Source organism: Lemur catta, chromosome 10 (assembly GCF_020740605.2).
Source record: "Lemur catta isolate mLemCat1 chromosome 10, mLemCat1.pri, whole genome shotgun sequence".
Taxonomy (NCBI): domain Eukaryota; kingdom Metazoa; phylum Chordata; class Mammalia; order Primates; family Lemuridae; genus Lemur; species Lemur catta.
In genome coordinates, this window is record NC_059137.1 from 35,774,378 (window position 1) to 35,798,315 (window position 23,938).

General features: G+C 39.4%; 1 protein-coding gene across 9 annotated transcripts in view; it reads left to right on the forward strand.

The window, feature by feature from the left end:
- Positions 1–23,938, forward strand: part of RNF38 (ring finger protein 38) — a 119,949-nt gene that overhangs the window by 52,812 nt on the left and 43,199 nt on the right. For 2 of the 9 annotated variants that reach the window (XM_045562800.1, XM_045562804.1), the window contains exon 3: positions 23,561–23,710. The exons of 1 other annotated variant lie outside the window; for it this stretch is intronic. The gene's annotated coding sequence lies outside the window, so the exon portion shown is untranslated. Of the gene's footprint in view, positions 1–12,982; positions 13,105–13,491; positions 13,611–23,560; positions 23,711–23,938 lie in introns of those variants that run through there. 6 more of the 9 variants (XM_045562798.1, XM_045562801.1, XM_045562802.1 and 3 more) reach the window with 6 other exon arrangements.

The following is a 23,938-nucleotide window of genomic DNA, read 5'->3' on the forward strand; positions in this document are numbered from 1 at the left end:
AAAATCATAACTCTAGAGGTACACAGATGCTGTGGAAGTAGGAATACCATTTAAGAGGTTAGTGTGTTGACAGGAGGTGTATTGGTTTTCTATTGCTATATAACAAATTACCACAAATGTAGCTGCTTACAACACACATTTATTATCTCACAGTTTCCATGGGTCAGGAGTCCAGGCATGGCTGAACTGAGTCCTCTGCTCAGGGTCTCACAAGGCTACAATCAAGGTGTTGGCTGGGCCATGTTCTCATCTGGAGTCTCAACTAAGGAAGAATCCGCTTTCTCCAATCTCATTCAAGTTGTTGGCAGAATTCATTTCCTCTTGGCTGTGTGACTGAGGACCCCAGCTTCTTACTGGCCTCCAGCCAACCACAGGTCCTAGGGGCTGCCCACAGTTACCTGCCATGTGATCTTCTCCATAGGCAGTTCACAACATAGCTGTTTGTTTCTTCTAGAGCAGTCAGAGAATCTCTCCAGTCGTCTGAGTAGAGTCTTATATGATGAAACATAATCACAGGAATGATATCCTATCACCTTTGCCATAATTCTTTTGGTTAGAAGCAAGGCACAGGTTTCACCTGCATTTAGTGGGAGGGGATTGATTACACAAGGGCATGACTTGGACCTGAGGGTGTGTTCATCACAGTAGAGGAAGAAATGAGGATAAAGAGAATTTGAATAACATAATTAGCAAGCTGACTTAGTTTCTGTAACATCAGAAAACATGCTTTAAATTTTTTAGTAACAGCTTTATTGAGATATAATTCATATATCATAAAATTCACCTCTTCAATGTATCAGTGATTTTTAGTATATTCAAAGAATTATAAAACTGTCCCCACCAGCTAATTTTAGAATATTTTTATCATCCCCCTAAAAACCCCTACCTAATAGCAGTCACTTCTCACTATCTCTTGCCCCCAGCTCCTGGCAACCACTGACCTTTTCTGTCTTTGGATTTGCCTATTCTGCACATTTCATATAAAGGGAATCATACAATATGTAGTGTTTTGTGTCTGGCTTCTCTCACTTAGCATGATCATTTCAAGGTTCATGTCATGTCATGAATCAGTACTTTATTCCTTTTTATGAGTGAATAATATTCCATTGTATGGATAAAACACATTTTGTTTCTCCATTTACCAGTTGATGGACATTTGGATTGTTTACATTTTTTGGTTATTATAATTATGTGTTTTAGATTGTAGCCATACTAGTGAATGTGAAGGGGTGTCTCATTATATTAATAGTTTTAATCTATTGGCTAATGATGCTGAGCATATTTTTATATGCTTATTTGCCATTTCTAAATCTTCTTTGAAGTAACTTAATTTTTATATGTGGTCTTTGAATATGGATTTCACTGCATAAGTATATGAAAAGTCAGTTAAAACCTCTTTTATTGTTTTGCCCCGTGTACTTAAAAAAATGAAAATCTCCCTGTGCCCCAGTTATATACTTACCTATGTCCAGTATGGGAATTGGGAAAACACATAGAAGTAGACTACATTATAAGTAATCTAACCTCCTTAAATAGATATCTATCCTTTCCTTTTCCCTTTTACTTTTCCCCTTTCCCTTTTTCCCTTTCCCTTTCCCTTCTTTCTTTCTTTGTTGAGACAGGGTCTCACTCTGTTGCCCCACTAGAGTGCAGTGGCATTATCATAGCTTACTGCAACCTCAAACTCCTGGCCTCAAGCGATCCTCCTGCCTCCTCCTCTCAAAGTGCTGGGATTACAGGCGTGAGCCACTGTGCCTGGCCTATAACTATTCTTAACATAGCATTTTTCCTCAGTTTTCTCTGTGTTCTCTGCATGGTTGAAATCAAACTTAATTTTTCTAATTTTCTAATGCTATCTAATGAATTGCCCTGAAACTCAGTGGTACAAAGCAACAATGCTTTCTGTATCTTTCATGGTTCCTGGGTTTCCTGTGTTCAGCTAGGTGCCTCTTGATTGCAGTCTGTCTTGCAGTTGCTGTCAAAAGGTAGCTGAGACTAGAGGCATCTTAGCTTCCTCACTCACATCTGATGGTTGGTGTTGGCTATCAGCTGGGACTTCAACAGAGGCTCTCAGCCTAAGCACCTATATGTAGCCTTGGGCTTCCTCACAGCATGGCAGCTTGACTATAAGAGTGAGTGTCTCAAGAGGACCAGGCAAATGCTGTACAGCCTTTTGTGACCTAGCTTCAGAAGTCACAAAACGTTGCTTCTAACACAGTCATAGGCCTGCAGAAATACAGGAGAAGGAATATCAATTGGACCACTGCAGAGGAATGTCAACATAATGTTATAAGAATAGAATGTAGGGTATGAGAACTTGTTATGATCACCTTGGAAAATACAGTTTGCACACTAAATATATATGAAACTTCAGTTAAAGTAGCTGTATAATGTTCCATCATAAGGTTACACAGCAATTTATTTAACCAGTCTTTAATTGTAGAGCTTTAGGTCATGTTAAAAAAAAACTGTTAATGCATTTATTCATTCATCAAATATTTACTGTATGCCCCAGGTATTTAATGAGTCACCAGGATACAGTAGGGAAGGTCCTTATTCTTTGGGTGCTTATTTTTTGTGGAAGGGACAGGAAATAAACTGAATATGTAAACCAATAATCAGAGACTCGTAAATGCTGTGCAAGTAATTAGGCAGTTAGCTGCTCTAGATTGGGAGTTGAGGATTGTCTTTAAGAAGGTGACACTTAGGCTAAGATATAAATGGTAAGAAGGAACATGTTCTGTAAAAATCAGGGCCATGGGGAGAACATTCCAGGGAGAGGATATAGCTAGTGCAAATACCCTGAGGCTGGAAATATTGGGGAGACAGAAAGAAGGCTGATATGCACAAGCAAGGTGGATGAGGGTAGGAGTGGTATGAGATGAAGTTGGAGAACTAGGCATGGGCCAGATCATGTTGATCTTTGTAAACCAGGGAAAGAAATTTAGATTTTATTCTGCCTGTTACAGGAAGCAATTGGAGGATTTTAAGCAAAGGAATTGGCACCACATGATTTATGTTTTTCAAAGATCACTTTTGCTGCTGTGATGAGATTATTTTTAAAAATTGAAAATACATGTAACAAAGTTTATCATCTTACACATCAGTAGTGTATAATACATTCACATTGTTATGCAATCTCCAGAGCTCTTTTCATCTTGTAAAACTATGCTCATTAAAGGACTCCTTATTCCTCACTGCATCCCTAGCTGCTGGCAGCTACCATTCTACTTTCTTTCTCTATGAATTTGACGACTATAGGTACCGAGTACAAGTAGAGTCAACACTATTTGTCTTTTTGTAACTGGTTTATTTCACTTAGCATGATGTCCTCTGGGGGGGTCATACATATTGTAGCGTATGTCAGAGTTTCCTTCCTTTTTAAGGCTGGATTCCATTGTTCTATTAAACAAATTGCATTGTTTAATATGCCACATTTGATTTACCCATCCATCTGTAGATGGACACTTGGGTTGTTTCTACCTTTTGAGTATTGCAAATAATGCTGCTATGAACATGGGTATACAAATATCTCTTCAAGACCCTGCTTTCAGTTCTTTTGGGTATATACTCAGAAGTGGAATTGCTGGATCATATAATTCTATTTTTAATTTTTTGAGGAACTGCCATACTGTTTTCTATAGCAGCTACACCATTTACAGTACCACCAACAGTGCACAAAGATTCCAATTTCTCGAGGTCCTTGCCAACATTTATTTTCCAGGTTTTTTTTTTGTTTGTTTGTTTGTTTTTTGATAGTAGACATCCTAATGGATATGAGATGGTGAGGATCTCATTGTGGTTTTGATTTGCACTTCTCTGATGATTATGATGTTGAACATCTTTTCATGTGCTTATTGGCCATCTGTATACCTTACTTGCAGACATGTCTATTCATTTTTTAATCAGGTTGGGGTTTTTGCTGTTCAGTTTTAGGAGTTCATCATGTATTCTGGATATTAACCCCTTATTAGATATACACTTTGCATATATTTGCACCCATTCTGTAGATTGTTTTTTCACTCTGCTGAATGTGTCCTTTGATGCACAGAAGTGTTTAGTTAATCCAAGTTATCTATTTTTTCTTCTGTTGCATATGCTTTTGATGTCATATCCCAGAAATCATTGCCAAATCCAATGTAATGAAGTTGTTCCCTTATTAAAGTTCTATAATCTTAGTTCTTACATTTAGGTCTTTGACCCATTTTTAGTTAATTTTTGTATGTGATGTAAGGGGAGGATCCAACTGCACACTTCTGCATGTGGATATTCAGTACTCCCAGCTGTTGAAAAGACTGTCCTTTCCGCATTGAAGGATCTTGGCACCCTTGTTGAAAATCATTTGACTGTGTGTTCAAGGGTTTGTTTCTGAGCTCTCTATTCAAATTCCATTGATCTATATTTGTCTTGATGCTAGCATCACACTGTTTTGATTACTATAACTGTGTAATAAGTTGTAGACTATTTCTTGAGCCTGTATTATTACAGTAGAATTACTGAATCCAAGGATATGGACATTTTTTCAGTCTTTGTCTCTTTTTATATATTTTTTACACATTCATATGTATCAGGTTTTCTTTCCACCTGTATGCCTTATAAGAATGTCCTACTTCTTTCTGACATCGTTGAATATATCCTTATGTCATTTACTTTGTGAATAAGATTGATGTAAATGGTGTCCAATTGTCTTAATGTGTATTTCTTGGATAACTGCTAAGGATTTATAGGTTTTCATATGTTCATTAGTCATTTGTATTTTTTTTTTTAAATTGTGCCTTTTTGTGCATATTTTTCTCTTCTTTGAGGGTATTCTTATTTTCCTGTCACTTTGTGTAAGAACATTAATTATCTGTCATATTTGCAAAGACTTCCTCAGCTTGCCTTTTAATTTTTAATGAATTTTTTTCCTGTGCAGAAATTTAAAATTATTTGGGGAACAAATCTCTTGGTGTATATTCCTTTGTAATATGTTTCATTGCTTTTGTGTTTAGGAAATCTGTTTCCATTCAGATATTTACTTGTATTTTCTCAGTTTCGTTAATTTTATATTATCCTTTCTTACCTACCTGGAATTTATTTGGTATATGGTATTATGTGATCCAATTGTTTTTTAAATAGATTCTCATCTTGCTTTATTGTGAAGTATCTGAGGTGATTAGAAATATCATGTAATGTTAGATATTTTGAGATTATTGTTATTTGACATTATTTTTTTGGCCTTTAAAATGTCATGGCCTGCTAAGTTTATTTTGTTTTTATTTATGAGACACTGTTGTAACAGGAACAAGCAGGCAGAGGGAAGATAAATAAGCTTTCTGTGGGAGCTTAACTTTTATATTTACAAAGAATTGTACTGCTTTAAGGGTTTTTATTCAAAGGTATGATTTTTGTGATACAAATTAGAATTCTGCTCAGGTAATATATTTTCTTCTTTTCCTTAGATAAAGTCTGGGAAGGCCTGTCGAATGTGGCATGGGCCGGCAAAAAGATGCAGGGTTTGTGGAGATGTGCCATATATCACAAAAGCACTCAGGTTAGGCAGGGCCCTAAAAGTGTATCATCAGTGGAAACTACTGTGAGGACACTGGCAAATCAGTGAGCTGGTCACATTTCATGAATGCCAAATGTTAGAATTCTATAGCAGGGTGTGTTATTTTGAGCAGGTTATTGACTATCAGGTAAATGAGATCCACCAGAATTCCCTAGAGGAAACTTCCTCATGAAACATAGTGGAAGTAACGACGTTCCTGTGGTCTGGTCCTTTAAGAGAACATTCTAATGTTTCTTGCATCTCAAACTTCTTAAGACTCTTTTTCATTCCCATGTCCCTTTTCAGCTGCTTCTCCCCAAAGCTAGTTGTCTGTGCTTCTGTTTCTTAATCAATGCCTTATCCTATCATTTATTTTCTTCAAGCACTTAATGTAAGTATAACCCATGTAAGTAAGTCCCTGTTTCACCAGCTTTTTGGATTATATTTTCCTTTAATGCTCAATTCTTAATGATTTGAGCCCTTGTTCCTTTTAACTGCACTTGTTGCTAGTTTTCCTCCCCAGAAGTTTCTGGGACTTCCAGGTGTCTATCTTTTCTGATGTTTGCTTGCCCTTCCAGCTAGTCTTTGGACCCAGGGCCTGTTGGTCACCAGCTTTCCTAAGTGGTTGCTATTCTCTCTGGTGTCACTTTGGCTTAAGTTTGAGCCCAGTTCTTAGGCTATGGCATTTAATGAGACTACAGTAAAGGTTGAGGGATTTGACAGAAGGGCATTATAACAAAGAGAACTTAAAGCTGGTTATGAAATATGGCTGCTTTCAAAGTATACTGGCCCAAGTTTGGCTTCAGGTTTTCTCTCTCCCTAGTGTTTGGCCTACTGTGGTCCATAGGGTCAGCCTATCTTTCCTCAAGGAGTTCCTTAAGCACAGTTGTTTCCCACTCCAGAGTCGACTCTGAACTACTTTCACTTAGTGTTAGTTGGAGTAAAAATTGGTGCCTTTTAGGAGGCAATTTAGCAATATACCTCAAAATTTTGAAAAAGAAACACATAGCTTTTGAACCAGCGATTCCACTGCTAGAAATTTACTTTATGGATATATTTTCAAATACATGCCAAACTATGTGTATGTACAAGAATATTCACAATATCTTTGTAATGGTAAAACACTGAAAATGACCTAAATGTAATACAGGATTTTAAAAATAAGAGATAGTTCATCCCTAACAATGAAATAATAGGCTTTGTTGAAAAGAATAACCTAGATCTGTGTGTGGTTAACTTTTTTCTGTGCCTCTGGCTGTCCATTGGATTTGGTAAAAACTATACTATTAAAATATGATTCCCCTGAGATTAATCTGCTGGAGTACTATTACAATGACAATCATAGCAACAATTGTTCCCAAGGTGCTTTCTGTTCTCCAGAACAGAATGAGCAAGAGCTCAGCTTCAAAGGGCATACTTTAAGGCAGGCCACACAGGGAAGGCCTTATCACCTCAGGGTCAGCTCCTGCCCATTTGCCCTGCTCTAAAGATTGAATATGCTGTGGTGTGCAGTGCCTGCTATATTTGTACCCTTGGCCCTCCACTTCTGATTTGGTATGGGTCTCTATTTTTCTGTTTTCTGACTCAGCTTGTCCTAGGCACTTAACATTTATTCATTCTTCCCTCTTGAACACCTTCCTGATTGATGGCTTTTCACGCTGGATCTGCTTTAGCCTTTCACCACCATAAGAACTTTCCCTCTGTCATCCCAGCTGCCATGGTTCAGTTTCTGTCATCTTTCACTTGTGTCTTGCAACCTGACCACTTTCCCACCCCAAAGCCAGATAACTGGTTATATATTATGGGAGGCTCGGATTTGGGTGAGCCTTTGCTGCCCTCTTCTGGTTTCTAGCGGTTATAGTTGGTAGCTGCTGCTGATTAACCTTGTCTACTTTGACAGGTGTTATTAACACTTCTGGGTGAAACTGCTTATGCTGATTGTTTTGTGGTAGATCATGTCTTGGCATGCTTGTAGATGCTGCATAGCCTGAATACTGTTCAGCCAATACACCTTTCCCCTCAGTGCATCTTCATCTTATTCAGTCTTTTCAGCTGGGTTTAATGCAAGGAAGGAAACTTTTAGGGACCAGAGTAAACAGTTAGCTTGATGGAAAAATTTGAAATTTACTTTTTGGATCCTTTTTGCTCTTTTTTTGCTGCTCATTTTCCTCTGTTTTTGTGCCCCATTTCTCCTTGGGAATTTACCTATTGAGAAAAAAGGAATTAGCACTGCTGCGAAATATTTGTATATCATTAATTGAGCTCTTTATTAAGCACATGGTATGTGCTTAAACCTTCGCCAGATACAGTGAGGCTTAGTCCTTGGCTTCAAGGAGTTTACTATCTATTGGGCAAAAGAGTCAAGTAAATAAAAAGTTGCAAGGCAGAGTGATTAATGTTATTTTAGAACACATAGGAGAGGCCACTAATTTAGCAATAGAGGTTGGGGTTGTTGGAATGAGGTTACAGTCAAGATACTTGGCGGTGGATGTGATGGCAGAACAGCCCTATTTCTGACAGTGTTAACCAGTGGGGAACTGCTTTCTCATTAGTGGAGGTCATCACTCAGGCCTTTTGAATGTGAAATAATAAGAAAATAAAATAATAAAAAAATAAGCAAATTTTACAAAAAGTGGAAGTCAGGGACTTCCAACAGGAAGGCCATTCTGTACCCAACATCTACTTTGGCATTTTCCCTCCATGTGAATGGTTCTTTAGCATCTGAAAAAGTGATTCTTTGTTTTAGAAAAAAAAACATGGCTGCCTCTGATGGACAAGTGATTCTTTATCTACAGCTCTTCAGTCATGCCTTTCAACCTCTTATAACAGAAGATGGCCCTTTTTCCATTTTTGTGCATTGTCTATCATCCATCATTCCCCCAGTGTGAGTGTCAGTGATATACAAACAAAGCAGAAATGGGACCTGCCCTCAAAAAGCTTACAGTTTAATAAAGGGAAATAGACATTTAATAAATGCTGTAAGGTGTTAATAGAAGTGTGTGAAGGTATAAGAAAGATAGCCTATGGCCTCAGAGTCAACTTTTTTTGTAAAAAGGTCCTTCTGATAATCGTTCAGATATTCCTTGGTGTTTAGAAATGCAAAATTGATCACAAAAATACATTTCATATTTGATAAACTATTAATTAGTACTTAAGTAAAATTTGTTTATAATTATTGTTTATGTAGTGTGCTTGAAAATATATTTCCAGCAGCACTACCTTTCAAATTCACAAGATTTGAAGATGGTTTCCAGAAGTAGATTGTGAATTTCAGAATGAAATCTTTCTCACATATGTCCTAAGGTTATAGTTTTTCTTAGTTAGAAATAAAGAAAAGATAGGAAATCTAAAGAAATTTAATTCTGAGTTCAGTTGGCTAACCAGTGAATCTTACAAAAATTCTTCTAGAGAATAGAAAAAAGACACTCCTGATTCATTTTCTGAGGCTAGCATAAATCTTTATAACCAAAGACATTACAAAAATGGAAAATTACAGCTAATCTCAAGAACAGAGATGTAAAAAATCTTAAACCAAATCCACCATTATATAAAAGGTCAATAATAAGACCAAAATGGGTTTATTAGGAATGTAAAAGTGGCCTAACATCCAAAAACCAGTCAATCTAATGCACACATTAACAGAAAAATTGTGATTATCTCAGATCCAGAAAATTTTGATAAAATTAAACATCCACTTATGATAAACTTTTAACAAATTAGAAATAGACGAGAACTCCCTTAATTTACTAAAGGGATCTACCAAAAAAAGAGAAAAAGAAACCTACTGCAAACATCATACTTTTAAATGTTGAAAGTTTTTCCATTGAGATTTTGGGATAAGGCAAAGATGTCTGCTCTCAACCCATGTCTGTTTAGCACTGTACTAGATAGATCCTAGCCAGTGCAGTAAGACAACAACAACAAAAAAAAAATGTGTTGGAAAGAAATTGAATAGCCATTATTTTCTGCCAAATAGACAGGTTTTAAACAGGATTGTGTGTATAGAAAACTCAAAAAAATTGAAATAGACTATTAGATTTCATAATCAAATTATATAAAAATCCTAGAATAAACCTAAGAATGAAAAATGTGTAAGACCTCTACAGAAAACTGTGAAGCAGTATTGAAAAAAAATTAAAGGTCCAGGTAAATATGCTTATAAATTGGAAGATTCAATATTGTGAAGATACTAATATCCCTTAATTCATCTCTAGATTCAATGCAGCGACAATCAAAATCCCAGCAGGTTGGCTTGTTCTTTCCTTTTCCTTTTCCTTTTCCTTTTCCTTTAACTTTCCTTCCCCCTCCCCTCCCCTCCCCTCCCCTCCCTTCCCTTCCCTTCCCTTCCTTTCCTTTTCCTTTCCTTCCCCCTTCCCTTCCCTTCCCTTCCTCCTTCCTCCTTCCCTTCCCTTCCTCCTTCCCTTCCTCCTTCCCTTTCCTTTCTCTTTTCCCTTTCCTTTCCTGTCTCTGATTCTAAAATTCCTATGGAAATTGAAAAGGCAGGGATAATACAGACACTTTTGAGGACAACCTGCTCTAACACATAAAAGAAGGTCTTATAAAAGCTATCATAAATACAATAGTGTGGTATCAGCACAAGAATAAAGAGAACAGTGGAACAGACTACTGAACCTAGAACCAAACAAACCAACCCATGCATATGTGGGCACTGGCTTTTAACAAAGGAACAGTTGGAAATGCAGTTTTTTCAATATATGGTGCTGTGTCAAATAGCTATCCGTGTAGGGTGGTAGAGAGACTTGATTCCCACCTCACCAGAACCAAAAATCAGTTCCAGGTGATGTGTAGATCTAAATGTGAAAGAGAAAATAATATAGGAAAATATCTTTATGACCCAACTGTAGGGAAAGATTTCTTAAACAGGATAACAACAGCAAAAACAAACATAAACTCGACTGTAGTTAAAGACTTAAAGGTGGGAGAAATGAATGGTGTATTGGTGTGTTCTGTTAGGAATGATCCCTTAGCAAGAGAAAAACATGATGGTATAAGAGGGAGAGGGAGAATTGCTAGTGACACATCCTTTAGAAGGTGAAAAGTGGATGAGATTTAGAATTGAAGAATAGGCTGAATTTGTGGTGATCTGTTATAAAATTCTGTGCAGTTTCTGTATAATGATGCGCATGCCTAGACTGTCGTGGCTGCTGTTATTCCTACGTATGAGAATGTTAGAACATCAGGGTAGACAATCTCATGAATAACTAATTAGCAGAGCTATTTGAAGGAACTTGAGTATTTTCCTGTTTGGTCAGTGATGTTTTGATATATTTTTATTAGAAGTGAGGGGACTCAAATGGCTTGGGTACCTCCAGAAGAACAGTTTTTAGTAGTCATTCACAATTTTCACTTACCCTTTTTAAAGGGCAGCCTTGGAGCCAGAATTTCAAATAGCTCTTGCCACAAGCAACTGCTTTTCCTACAAATGCTGTGCTGCCCCCTAGCCATATGTGGCTTTTAAAACTGGCCCTGGACAATTCATTAGTTGCCCTAGCCACATTTCAAGTGCTCAGTAGCCACATGTAGCTAGTAGCTAGTGGCTGCCTTTTGGATGGTGCAGCATGATGGTTCCATCATTGCAGAAAGTTTTATTAGATGGCTCTCCAACAAGATTTTCCACCTTTGTGGACAGACATCAAATAAAATTTTAGCAGGACAGTGGTTGAGCAACTACTCTGGTATTAACATATAATTTTAACCCCTGCCACATTAGTTTGTCACAAGTGGCCCATCCTAATTGCCTACCTAGTCATTGGGTGTTTCCTAGCATGGCTCCAGATTTTCTGGTTAAGAAACCCAATTAGAGAAAAAATTGTAGTACAAATTTCAAACTGTCCAACCTGGGGTTGTGGCAACATTGTTTACATTTAGACAGACTTCCTAGGTTAAGCTCCCAGTTAGCTAAGATTGTAACCATTTGCGAGGTTCTCAAGGAGTTTGTCTCTCAAAGGTTGGCTGAAGCCCCAAGAGGATTTGCTTAAATTTATGGATGAGGAACCCTGTAGAATTCTCATAGATTTTTGCTGCTGAGATTCAGCACTTGAGGAATCTGCCACTTTCTTAAGTCAACAGCTCCCAAATGGTAATTTCCCTCCTCTTCCCCAATTTTCTTCTCTCATTACATAGCCCATAGCCAAGCATGCAAGAAAAGTGTTTCAGGGTGGTCTCTGCATTATGTAAGGAAGCTTTTTTAGCTTAGATTCCTGTGGAAGATCTGTAATACAAAGTGAGTCCACAGCAGGAGAATGGGAGCTGTGATGGATTCAGAGGTTAGAAATGATTACATTGGATGCACCTCATGGTATGGTTGGCACTTTATACCAAGAAACTTTAAAATTTTGATATAATCATATTCAAATTGGCTGCTTTCAGGGAGAGTCAGCTAGATAACTGGGCTACCTAAGGGGAGTGTGAGGCTGGGGTAGATGTGTTCATAGGGGCCTGTTAGCTCATTCCAGCTTCCCTTTGTCCTGGAATTATAAAAGTTGTGATGTTATTGATGGAACTTTGATACAGCAGTTGCTAAGCACCTGCTGTTGTGTTTCAGGCACTGGTCTTGGGCCTTGGGGTTAGAGTCACAAGAATCCCTGCGCTCAGTCTGATATGGGAAACAAATGTACACAAATAATTACTATATACTGTTTCTTATAAATAGAATGTACAAGGTCCAGAGGGTCTTGAAACATTTTGGTCTGATTCCCCCATTTTCTACTGGATGCAGCTGAGGCCCAGAGAGGGAAGGAGACTGGTTTAAGTAATGCCAAGAGAACTAGAACTGGGGTTTTCTGCTGACTGGTGCTTAATAATTTTCTTCCACCACTCTAAAATATGATCAATATCCTTGTAGGATTCACCTAATTTCTATCAGCTTTAAAAAGCCCGCCTCTTCCATGAGGTCCCCTTGACTGCCCTCTGTCCTTAACTCCACTTAACTATCTTTTCCTCGTATTTATTGTGCTTTTATGAATCGTCTTTTTTCCTCTCTTGGATGTTGAACGTGATGATCAGGACAGAAGCCAAGCCGGCTTCAGTCTTCGGCCTTATCTCATTTCTCATCCCCAGCAAGGTCTGAACTGACTGTCAGGCTTAATGAAGCCTTAGAGTCGGACGAGTTGGGTTAGAACCTGCTTGCTCGATTGTGAGACACTTCCGGCTACAGCAGGAAAAATTCGTACGTCTCGGGCCACACGAATACATATTATACTGTGAAAATTAAGTGAAGTTAGTTACTATGTGCCGAGTTTTGGACGTAGGAGGCACAGAGTAATAGCAATAATTAAGGGAGAGAAGATTTGCACGAAGTAGGAAACAGGGCCCCGCTGCCCGCAGACGGAGCGGCGGCCTCGGTGGGCGTGGGGGGCGGGCCGGGGCGGGGCTGCGCAGTCGTGCTGCGCGAGGGCTATGTTGCCGGAACTAGTCCGAGTCGCGCGCCAGGACGCGCGCAGCCCTACCCCCCTCCCCCGCGAGGTGGAAACAAAGGGGGCTTGGTGCGCGGAGCCGTGCCGAGGGGGAAAGTGCAGGAGCGGTCTGGCGGTCTCACGTTCAGGGCTCGTTAGGTTAGTGCTGGCGAGGGGGCGGGGCGGGGGACCCAGAGCTAAGGAGTGGGAGGGCCGTGTGCTCGCGCATCTGGCGGCCTAGCGGCGAGGGGCGAGCCTGCGCGCGCAGCGGAGGACAGTGCGCCGGCGCGCAGCAAGCCCCGGTCCGGGAGCGCCGAGGCGGGGTGCGGCGGGGCGGGGCCCCTCGTGCGGCGGTGCGGGACGGTACTGAGGCCCGGGCGGTTGGGGCGCGGGGGCGGAGAGGATGGAGCCTCCGACGCGTTAGTCGACATTGTCAGCTCTGGGCGTACAGCCGTCGTTTCCTGGCGAGGCCCGTGTGATGGTGCCGGGAGGAAGGAAGCGCCTTGACAGCGCCGCAGTCGGAGCCCGGGTTCCAGGGGTGACGAGGCCCGGGGACAGCGGATCTGGCGAGCTGGCCGCTGGCTGGGCGAACAGTCACAATAGGAGGCGGCGGCCCAGCGAGGAGCCGCGGGAGCAGCCCCGCAGGGCGGAGCCTCCCCTCTCAGGTACTGGCTGCTGCAGCCGTTGGCTCCAGCGCGAGGGCGGGAAGGGCCGCGGGCCGTTGGGAACCCGCGGAGCCGCGCCTGGCAACCGGGCGAAGGTTTGGCCCGGCTGCCGGGCGCTCTTTGTTCCCGCGGTGGCAAGGAGGTGCGGCCGCAGTCAGCGGGAGCCGCCAGCCGGCCGCAGCCTGGCAGATGGCCTCGCTCTCTCCCTCCCTTTTTGCCGGGACGCAGGTGAAATGATGTCACTCAAGAGAACGCAGAACCGGGTCGGAAGGGTCCTCTCTTGCGTCCTTCTACTTCCACGGTTTCTGGACAGGCTGCGTTTTGTTCTCAGGGGATGGAAATCTTCCTTTCAGGGTTGAAGAATGAGAGAGGTTGGTTTTTGAAATGGGAATTTTTCAGGTTGTTGAGGACCAAGAGAATAAAGTTTTTGTTTCCGTGTGTACAGCTTGTAAGGGACAGCACTTTTCTTTGTGTTGCAAGAGTGATGTATGCTCGTATCCAGTAAAAGTTGAGTATGCTAATTCTACTACCATAAATAGAAACGAACACTTGTATATAATTATCACTAGCCTCATATGAATTGCCATTTCCTAAGAGGTGGACTCAACGTATGAAAATTTAAATGTATTCAACGCTAATACACAATCGTTTTTTTACATTAGGATTGCCAGCCTGCCGAATCCTGTTTGATTGCAAGTACTATTGTAGTGACCACATTTACCATAAACTCCTTTCAACAGCAAGCAACCCTTCCTTGTATGTAGACTTAAAAAACCACATTAACACAGTTTTTATAGGTACAGTTGGAATCGGAGTAAAATTGTTCTAACTTTGGGGAACATCGTCTAAGGGAAGAAATAGAACTTCTGTAGAAGTAACAGTACACAAACTGAATATGTATAGGTGTCAGATCATGTGCGGGAGGGAAGCTGGGACACCCATGAAATAAAAAGGTGAAATTTCTAACGAATTTTATCTGGGAATTATGTCACTTCATGTACCCCCTTCTCCATTCCTGCTGGTTTATAAGTATACTGGTTTAATATATTTCACCTTTTGAAAACCTAATCTTACATTTGTTCGTTATAGGGGGTTCAATTTTAAGTTGATTTCTATAATTTGCTTATTTCTAAGACTTATTTCTAAGAGAATTGAAGGCCTTAGAGGCTGTGTAGTTGAATAAGTTCTGCCAGCAGCTGGCCATGTGGACCTCAGACCCTCATTGGTAAAATAGAAAGAGTTGCACTTAAATGATTTCTGTGGTCCTTCCACCTCTGCTATCTTCTCTGATTCTAGAAGGCAGTTTGTGTCTCTATACTGGCTATGATTTTTATTCCCATCCTGTTTTTATAGCTAAGTTGGCAAGTATTAATCTGGATAAGTATTGAAAGTTTTCTGTAGTAAAGCAACCTGATTTTTGATGAAGAGTAAACAGGATGGCATAGTAAGACATAGCTGAATGTGTTAGCATCATATTGTAGATCTGTTGTCTGTCTGTCAACAACATTGGGTGAGGCTTTTAGTTAACTCATAATACATCCTCAGGTTGTTTCTATTTGTCCTCATTTTTTACTTCTTCTGAAGCTGTGAGTGGGAAGTAGGGTTGGGAAATTAAGTTTCTGAAATGATTAAGTACTGGCTCAGTATGGAAAGATTATTTGTCAGGATTACCAGTGTCTTCTAGTTTATTGCATCTATTTCTCTATGTTTGTGTTGATCCTAGTTTAGTTCAGGCCATCATCACCTTGTAATTCACCTTGCTGGAAAAGTAGTTGTTGATTAGTCTTGGTTGTTGCATAGTGTGTGGGTCTACTTTCTAGTTTTCTGATTGTTTTCTATTAAGCACATATATCAGACAACAGTTTTCACTTCTCTTCTACTCTGGTTAACTCATGGCTTGCTTGCTTTTCTCTGGAGAGAGCGAACAGATTGTAAACATGCCATTTAGACGGTGTAGTTCATGTTTAGTTCATTCATCAGCAAATGTTAAATAACTAATATGACATTGTTTATCTAGAGGAGATAGAGCAATTAGGGAGAGAGAAATTTGGAGTAAACAATGATGTGAACACCTTACTTTCTCATCTGTATCTAGGTCTAGGTTATGGGGCCCTATTATCCTCATTTAATTCCTGTTAATTGTCCCTCACCAGACTGAATCTCTTTGAGGGCAAGGACTGTTTGTTTTTCCCATTATATTCACAGCATCCAGCACATGGGAGACATGCAATAAGTATTTGAATTATGATTGTTATTTAATAAGAAAATGATAAAGAGCTCAGTTATGGCTCATCTTTTCAAGTATTGTGAAACCCATGATTTTATATGAGTAATTATATGTATATGTGTGTGCATATATACATAATTTTTGTATTGGTTTGAACTAGGCATGGTCCACGTATTTTCCAAATCCATATTAATTCTTAGAGGGTACCAGCCTGAATAAAATGACTTTAGACACTTCTTTGAGGGGAGAAAAGATCATTGTGCCGGCAAATCTGGATTGTGGAAGGGAAGGAAAGAAAATTTTAGAAAATATGTGTAACTCTTATTTTTCCTAAACTTTATTGCCACCTTCTTGGTACATATAATGGATAGAGGAGATACTTGAATGTGTCCATTTTCCCCCTCCCTTGCCATTACTTTATGGTACTATGGACTGAGAAAAGGAGGTAGGGGAGCCTTAGGGTATATTCATGGACCTTGCTTCTTTTGCTCCCAGAAAGACATGGGTCCAGTTTGTTGTTGGCCTTAACTCAAGAATGAGAATAATAGTTTGCTTTTAAAAATGATTGTCCCAGTGTTGGGCAGTAATGAGCCTAATGGGTACTCCGCTCCATAGGTAGTACCGGTCTTTAAATGACTTTCTCCTAATACTGTGTACTGGTTTTTCAGAATTATTTTTTAATTAGAGAAGTAAATTGTGACAGTTATATAAAGGTAATAAAATGATTTTTACCTTTTCTGTTACCTCCTTTTAGTCTTTTTCATGTGTTATTTGTATGTGTGAATTGTTGAAGCTTAGAGAGGAATGACTTAGAAATTTTGTCTTACATCTCAAAGGATAATGCATCTCCGAGGGTCACCACTATCCCATGTTTGGACCTCAGCTTTCCAGGATCTGGTTCTTGATTGTTATTTTTATAATCATCAGTATATACAAAGTTGATTACAGCTTTTTTTTAAGGAGCTTTATTGAGTTATAATTTACATACCATAAAATTTACTTGATGCAATTTGATTATTTTTGTTAAATTTACAGAGTTGTGCAGCCATCACTCCAATCCAATTTTAGAACATTTCTGTCATCCCAAAAAGATACTTGTGCCCATCCAGGCCTACCTTTGGCATGGCCCCAAGGGACACAGTCACATTCATACTTGTAAGGTCCTCTTCTCTACTCCACAGTAGCAAAATCCTTTCAAAGAACTCTGTTCCCAGAAAACAAAACCCAAGGAAACAGATTTGTCCCAGTGACACAACTCTCCTCAAAGGCAAGGGAGCATTTAGATGTGGGTTCATTCTCAGGATAGGAAAAAAAATCCTAGCAAGAAACACAGGACACATCAATATGTTAATGATTTTTCCTGCCTCAGTAGGGTGGCATGGACTTATCTGGCAACCACTGACTCCATTGAGTGTGATTTGCAGGGGAGCCAATCAAGTCTTTTCTTCCCTGATCAAAGCTTTAGCTTTTAGCCTATCTCATTGTTAACTAGATTCATAAGGAAACTGGTTACACAAACCAGAAAGGCAGGCTGTTATATCAGTTGATTAGTTTGGAAGATTATTCTTTTATTTCTATTATTATTCAGTAAAGAGTTGAGTGCCTGTATGTGCCATGCACCCTTCTAGATGTTAGATGTGTGTTTTCCTGAGGGTATGCTCAGGTCACCTCATTGATTTGGTTAACCCTTTAATCTTTAGAGGGAATTCCTAGTCCTTCTTCCTCGTGGTCTAAGACAACTTTTATCTTGAATTTATGAGTTCCCACGTATATATACATATATTTTGAAGGCTGGTCAAGTGGAGCAGTGGGAGTGCAGAAGGAACAAAGGACTCTGTGACTGGTTGTGATCAATTAGTTGTAGACACCGCTGCACTCGGACCAACCAGAGGTCCCATGTATATTTAACCTCAATTTTGATCGTGGCATTTAAATAATTTTGTTTCCCCCCTTGATAGCAGTGTTTTTTGGTTGCTCCTTTTTAATGGCTGCATGATAGTTCACCAAGCAAGTGTATCATAATTTTACTTAGCAAATACTTGTTAAACATTTAGGTTACTCCTCTAGTTCCCTTTTAAATTGTTGCTGTTATCGTGCTGTGGTGAACATACTTGTGCATATGGTTTTTTCCATATTTTGGAGTATAACCTGAGAATTTATCAGAGTAAAGATTACTAATTCAAAGATTAGGTATGTTTTTTACACTGTTAATAATATCCACCTAATTATTCTCCAAGAGATTAACATTTACCATCATAGAAGCAGTGAGGATATTTGGATTTTCAGATCATTTGTGTTTGACTTCATTTTGTAGATGCCCGTTTTTGGACCTAGAGGAGTAAGGGCTTATTAAAGGTGATACTGAGTACCTGACTCCCCATCTAATGTTTGTTTTCCCCTTTTATGTTAGGCTGTTTGAGTGCTTTTGGCCACTTGGTATGCTGCTGTAAACATTGAACAATTTTTTTTTTTCTGGAGAATAATAGGACAATTTTTAGGAGTCTGTTTGGGCCTTTGAGCACCTTATTTAATGCTGGCCTAAAGGTCATGTACCTACCTACGTGTTCTGTAGCTCACGTTTATGAGAAAAATGTAAACGAATGAAGAAAGAAGGTATCATCAGAAGCAATTTTAAAAGAAACAAGTTCTGGGACAATGTGTGTATGGTCCTAAATCCTGTGTTATTTTTAGTGCAACAACTATTAATAATTACTACAGTTGGCCAGGTGCAGTGGCTCACGCCTGTAATCCTAGCTTTCTGGGAGATCGAGGCAGGAGGATAGCTGCAGCTGAGGGGTTTGACACCAGCCTGAGCACAGTGACACCCCGTCTCTCTACCCTATAAAAATACAAAAAGAAAAAAATAATAAACAAAACCCAGCCAGGCGTTGTGGCGGGTGCCTGTTGTCCCAGCTACCCAGGAGGCTGAGGCAGAAGGGTTGCTCACGGCCAAGGACTTGGAGCTTGCGGTGAGCTACAATCACTGCACTCTACCCAGAAACACCGAATGACACTCTATCTTAACAACAACAAAAATTACTACGCTCTCCAAGAAAAAGGTTGTTACCAAAACAGAGAAAGACCACATTTAAACAAAAGATTTCCTAAAATAGTAGACTGATATTTAAAAGGTTAAACTGTTTTCTGTAAACTTTAGTTTTGTGAAACAGTGCTTTTATCAGTTATGCTGGGTGAATTAATCATACAGTTATGTATAAATAAATATTAAAAATGAGACGTTCTAGGAGTTGCAGATCTGGTCACAGGTATGTTTCCTTGGCAGGACTTTTCACAGGCTGCAGCTTTAAAGAAGGCTGAAATTACCAGATCTTCTTAATGCTCAACAATTGCTAGGCTAGAGAAAAATAAAATTGTATCAATTTTCAAGTATAGTACAACCTAAGTAATTTCAGCTTGAGGGAGAACTGGTGAAAAGTTGTGTCAAACAGTTTACAAGGAAACAAGTTTATTATTTTTAAATACTTAAAATAGGCCTTGTAGAATAAATTGATAGTTACTGATCAAACTAGATTTAAAGAAGAATGTTACTTTTATAGTACAAGGTGGTTTAGTGGGTTAAGTATGAATCTTAGAGTCTGATAGACTTGGGTTCAAATTAATGGTTTTGGTATTTCTGAGATGTGTGACTTTAAGCAAGTCAGTTAAACCTGATGTGCAGGCTAAAGATCAGAGAGCCCAGTTCAGTTTCTGGCATGATGTTAGCTGTTACTGCCAGATACAGTCTTTAAAAACTGCCATACTGCTTAAATAAAAATGCCTTAATTCTTATCTCTTATAATCAAATTAATACAGCCAAAATACTGGAAAATAAACTTTCCTTGAGTGTGGCACAATAATTTTTATTCTAGTTATATGCATATACATTGCATTAGTTTTCTATTTTGTGTAACAAATTTCCACATTTTTATTTGCTTAATACACAAATCTGTTAGCTCACCATCTCCACGGATCAGGAGTCCTGTTAGGGTTAGCTGCTGGGCTCTCTGCTCAGGGTCTTACCTCGCTGGACGTGTGATTTCATCTTTCAAGCTCACTGGTTGTTGGTAGAATGTGGTTCTTGTGATTGTAGAACTGAGGTCTCCTATTTTCTTGCTAGCTGTTAACTGGCGATGGCTCTCAGCTCCTAAGGGCACCGTCCGTATGCCTTCTCACAATGCAGCAGCTCAGTCTGAAGGATTGGTGGGAAACTCTTTTCAGGAAGGGCTCAATTCCTTTTTTAAGAGCTTTCTCTGATTAAGTTTCAGCCCACCCAGGATAATCTCCCTCTCGATTAACTTCAGTTCACCTGATTTGTGATCTTAATTACATCTGAAGATTTCTGCCCCCTTATCATGTGATTTAACCTAATCATTGGAATGAAATCCATTATGTTCACAGTCTTGTCCACACAATGGGAGAGGTCATACAGGAGATATATGCCCAGAGGTGGTAATCTTGGGGGTCACCTAAGATAGGTGTCTGTTTACCACATACATACATACACACACAAATAAAATATGTGTGATTTTCTCTTACCCAGTTGGAGGCACCTGGTTTTGATTAAGCCCACCTATTGTTTTATCCCAGACTTTTTGTTTGTTTGTTTGTTTGTTTGTTTGTTTGTTTGTTTGTTTGAGATAGAGTATCGCTGTCACCAGGGCTAGAATGTAGTGGGCGTCTTCACAGCTCACTACAACCACAAACAACTTCTGGGCTCAAGTAATCCTCCCACCTCAGCCTCCTTATGCTGGGAATAAGGTGTGCACCACCATGCCAGCTAATGTTTTTATTTTTTGTAGAGACAGGGTCTCACTATTGCCCTGGCTGTTGTTGAACTCCTGGCTTCAAGAAATCCTCCCACCTCAACCTCCCAAAGTGATAGGATTACAGACATGAGGCACTGTGCCCGTCTCGTCCCAGACTTACTTTAACTACAGGATTTGAATATAGCTTTTCTCCATTACATTGTCTCTCTTTTATAGACAAATGAAGCTTCTGACTAAAGGAAACTATTTTGAGTAAGAGAGGATGTGCTTGAAAATTCACTTACGGCCACAGGGACCAGCATTGCCAGTTTTTTATTTACATATGAACAAAATCTTAAGATTTCAAAGGAACAAAGAATGAAGGAGAGAAAACCTGACCTTGATTTCTGTTTTCCCAGCCAGCTACTTGTACTAGCAATTTGTAAGACTGCTTTGGGCATGATAGTTGAAGGCGGATGGCCTTATTAAACACTCTACAAAGGTTATTTACTGTGCAAATTAAAGGCATAAGAGGACTGCAAAAAGATTATTAAACCTACATAAAGGAACAGACCATTTTGAGAGAAGATTGCTTTAAAGTGGTAAAAGCACTCCTTAGATTGAGTAAGGAGTCAGGAATGTGAAATATACCTCTTTTTATGAAATCTTTTCTTACTCTTACCTTCAGACAAACTCAGGGCTTCTCCCTCCGTTCTAATTTTTGCCTATTTTATGGCATTTAAATTATACTGTAGTTGGCTGCTTGCATCTAGTTTTATGGAAAGCTTTTTTTTTTTTTTTTTTTTTGAGACAGTCTTGCTTTGTTGCCCCAGGCTAGAGTGCCCTGGCATTTTAGCCTAGCTCACAGCAACCTCAAACTCCTGGGCTTAAGCGATCCTCCTGCCTCCTAAGTAGCTGGGACTACAGGGGCACACCATCACGCTCAACTAATTTTTTTTTCTATTTTTAGTTGCCCAGCTAATTTTTTTCTATTTTTAGAAGAGACAGGGTCTCGCTCTTGCTCAGACTGGTCTTGAACTCCTGAGCTCAAGCAGTCCTCCCTTCTCAGCCTCCCAGAGTGCTAGGATTACAAGTGTGAGCCACTGTGCAGGGCCTGCATCTAGTTTTAATTAGAATAAGTTTCTGATGGTGGGATTTATGTTTTATCTTCTTTCCTAACAGAACTCTTGGCTTGTAGGAGGCAATCAGTAAATATTCCTTGATTCAGCAGTGCATACTTCTTAGTGGTAAAGGATATTAGCACATTCATGTTTGTAGTACAGAGATAAGCTTTAGCTTATGTCCAAAACATTTTGTAGAAAACTAACAGATTCTAGGGTTCCTGCCCTCTAATGTTTTGCTTTTACTCTGAGGAGGGTCTTTGGAAATACTTTTACCAGTGGACTTGGTTCTCTCTTTACCAGGTTCATAGCAAATCAGAAACAAAATATTATAAGGAAGTTAAGGAAGATTATTACAGCAGGGATGTTAATAAAATTCATGATCTGTCTCTGCCTTCCTTTCTGGCTACTTCCTTACTGTTTAGCCATACTGAATATTTTGCAGTTTCCTGACTGCACTGCTACCTCTTGCCAATTACCTCTCCGTGTCATCTGGTGCTTACCATTATCATAATACTTGTATTTTGCAGTGATTTACTTTTATTTCTTTTTTATAGCATATACGTTTTTATTATTATTATTTTTTACAGTACTTTGAGTTGCTGTTTTAAGCATATACTTTGTAAAGGTAAAAAACCATGCCTGGGCTGGGCGTGGTGGCTCACACCTGTAATCCTAGCACTCTGGGAGGCTGAGGCAGGAGGATCGCTCAAGGTCAAGAGTTCGAGACCAGCCTGAGCAAGAGCGAGATCCCATCTCTACTAAAAATAGAAAGAAATTATCTGGACAGCTAAAACTATATATAGAAAAAAATTAGCCGGGTATGGTGGCACATGCCTGTAGTCCCAGCTATTTGGGAGGCTGAGGCAGGAGGATTGCTTAAGCTCAGGAGATTGAGGTTGCTGTGAGCTAGGCTGACGCCAGGGCACTCTAGCCCCAGCAACAGAGCAAGACTCTGACTCAAAAAAAAAAAAGAAAGAAAACATGCCTGCTCTTTTGGTTTACTGCTTGTCAGCCAGTAGATACTTAAATGTATGACTGAATGAGTGAATGAGTGAAACTTTAAAAACAAGATCATGTTAAAGCACATGATTTTTAGCCATAGGGACAAGCAGGTCTACAAACCTTAAACCCCAAGGAGAATTCACTAACACAACACAGTGAAATGGTGATGTTCACGATTTTTTAAATGCTGTAGATTAAGTATATTTACATATGGATTTGGGAGGATTAACCTACAATCAAGTCAGGCATTTTAAACATGCAGTCATTTACTTTAGGGTTTATGATCTTGCCTTTATTCCTTTGGAAGGTCACTAGATTTGTGTTGAATAGAGCTAAGATCTCCATAGTCAAAAGTATGATCACCAGACATCATATACTATACAGTCGTACATACAATCACTATAAAAAATTTTGCCAAATATTATCAAGTCTCTTACCTTCCTTTGCATGATCACTTGGATGATTAAAAAATAGAATGAGAAAAAATATGTCCAAGCAAATATTTTTCTTTCTATACTTAAGATATATGATTTTACTTTGGGTTTCCTTAGCATGAAATCTTGCGGATTTCAGAATTAACACCAACAGAAAAGATACCAGTAGGTATTTGGGAAACAGGAAGGACTTGACATTCTTGAGCTATGCTTTTTTGCCTCAAGAAGTTTTTGTAAGATCCGTTGCCAGAGGCAGACTTTGCCTGTTATGATGTTTAAAATTAATTTTTAATTTCTTTCCAGTCTCTAACAGAATCATCAAATACCTAGAAAATTCAGACTATCCTTCATAGGCATGACTCTCCACATTGGTGCGGCTAGCCATGAACTATCCTTTTCTTCTCCCTCTTTTTCCCAGATATCTCCCGGGGCCAATTCAGCACCTCTACCTGGTCATCCTAACAAGGTGATTTGTGAAAGGGTGAGACTTCAGAGCCTGTTCCCTCTCCTCCCAAGTGATCAGAATACTACCGTTCAAGAGGATGCTCACTTCAAAGCTTTCTTCCAGGTTCTTATATATTTACCCTTTCCCTACATAGGGCTAAAAGTCACAGATACATTCTAGGGTATTTCTAGGAAAGATTGAAACAAAATTCGAAATATCATCTTCTTATTTTCTGTTGTATGTGGGAATAAGTGTTCTTCATAGAGGACTTCTTTAATTTTTTCAGACAGCTTTTCTGACAAATGTTTGTCTTCTCTTGAGCTACTGTTAATTATTTGACTATGTAATATT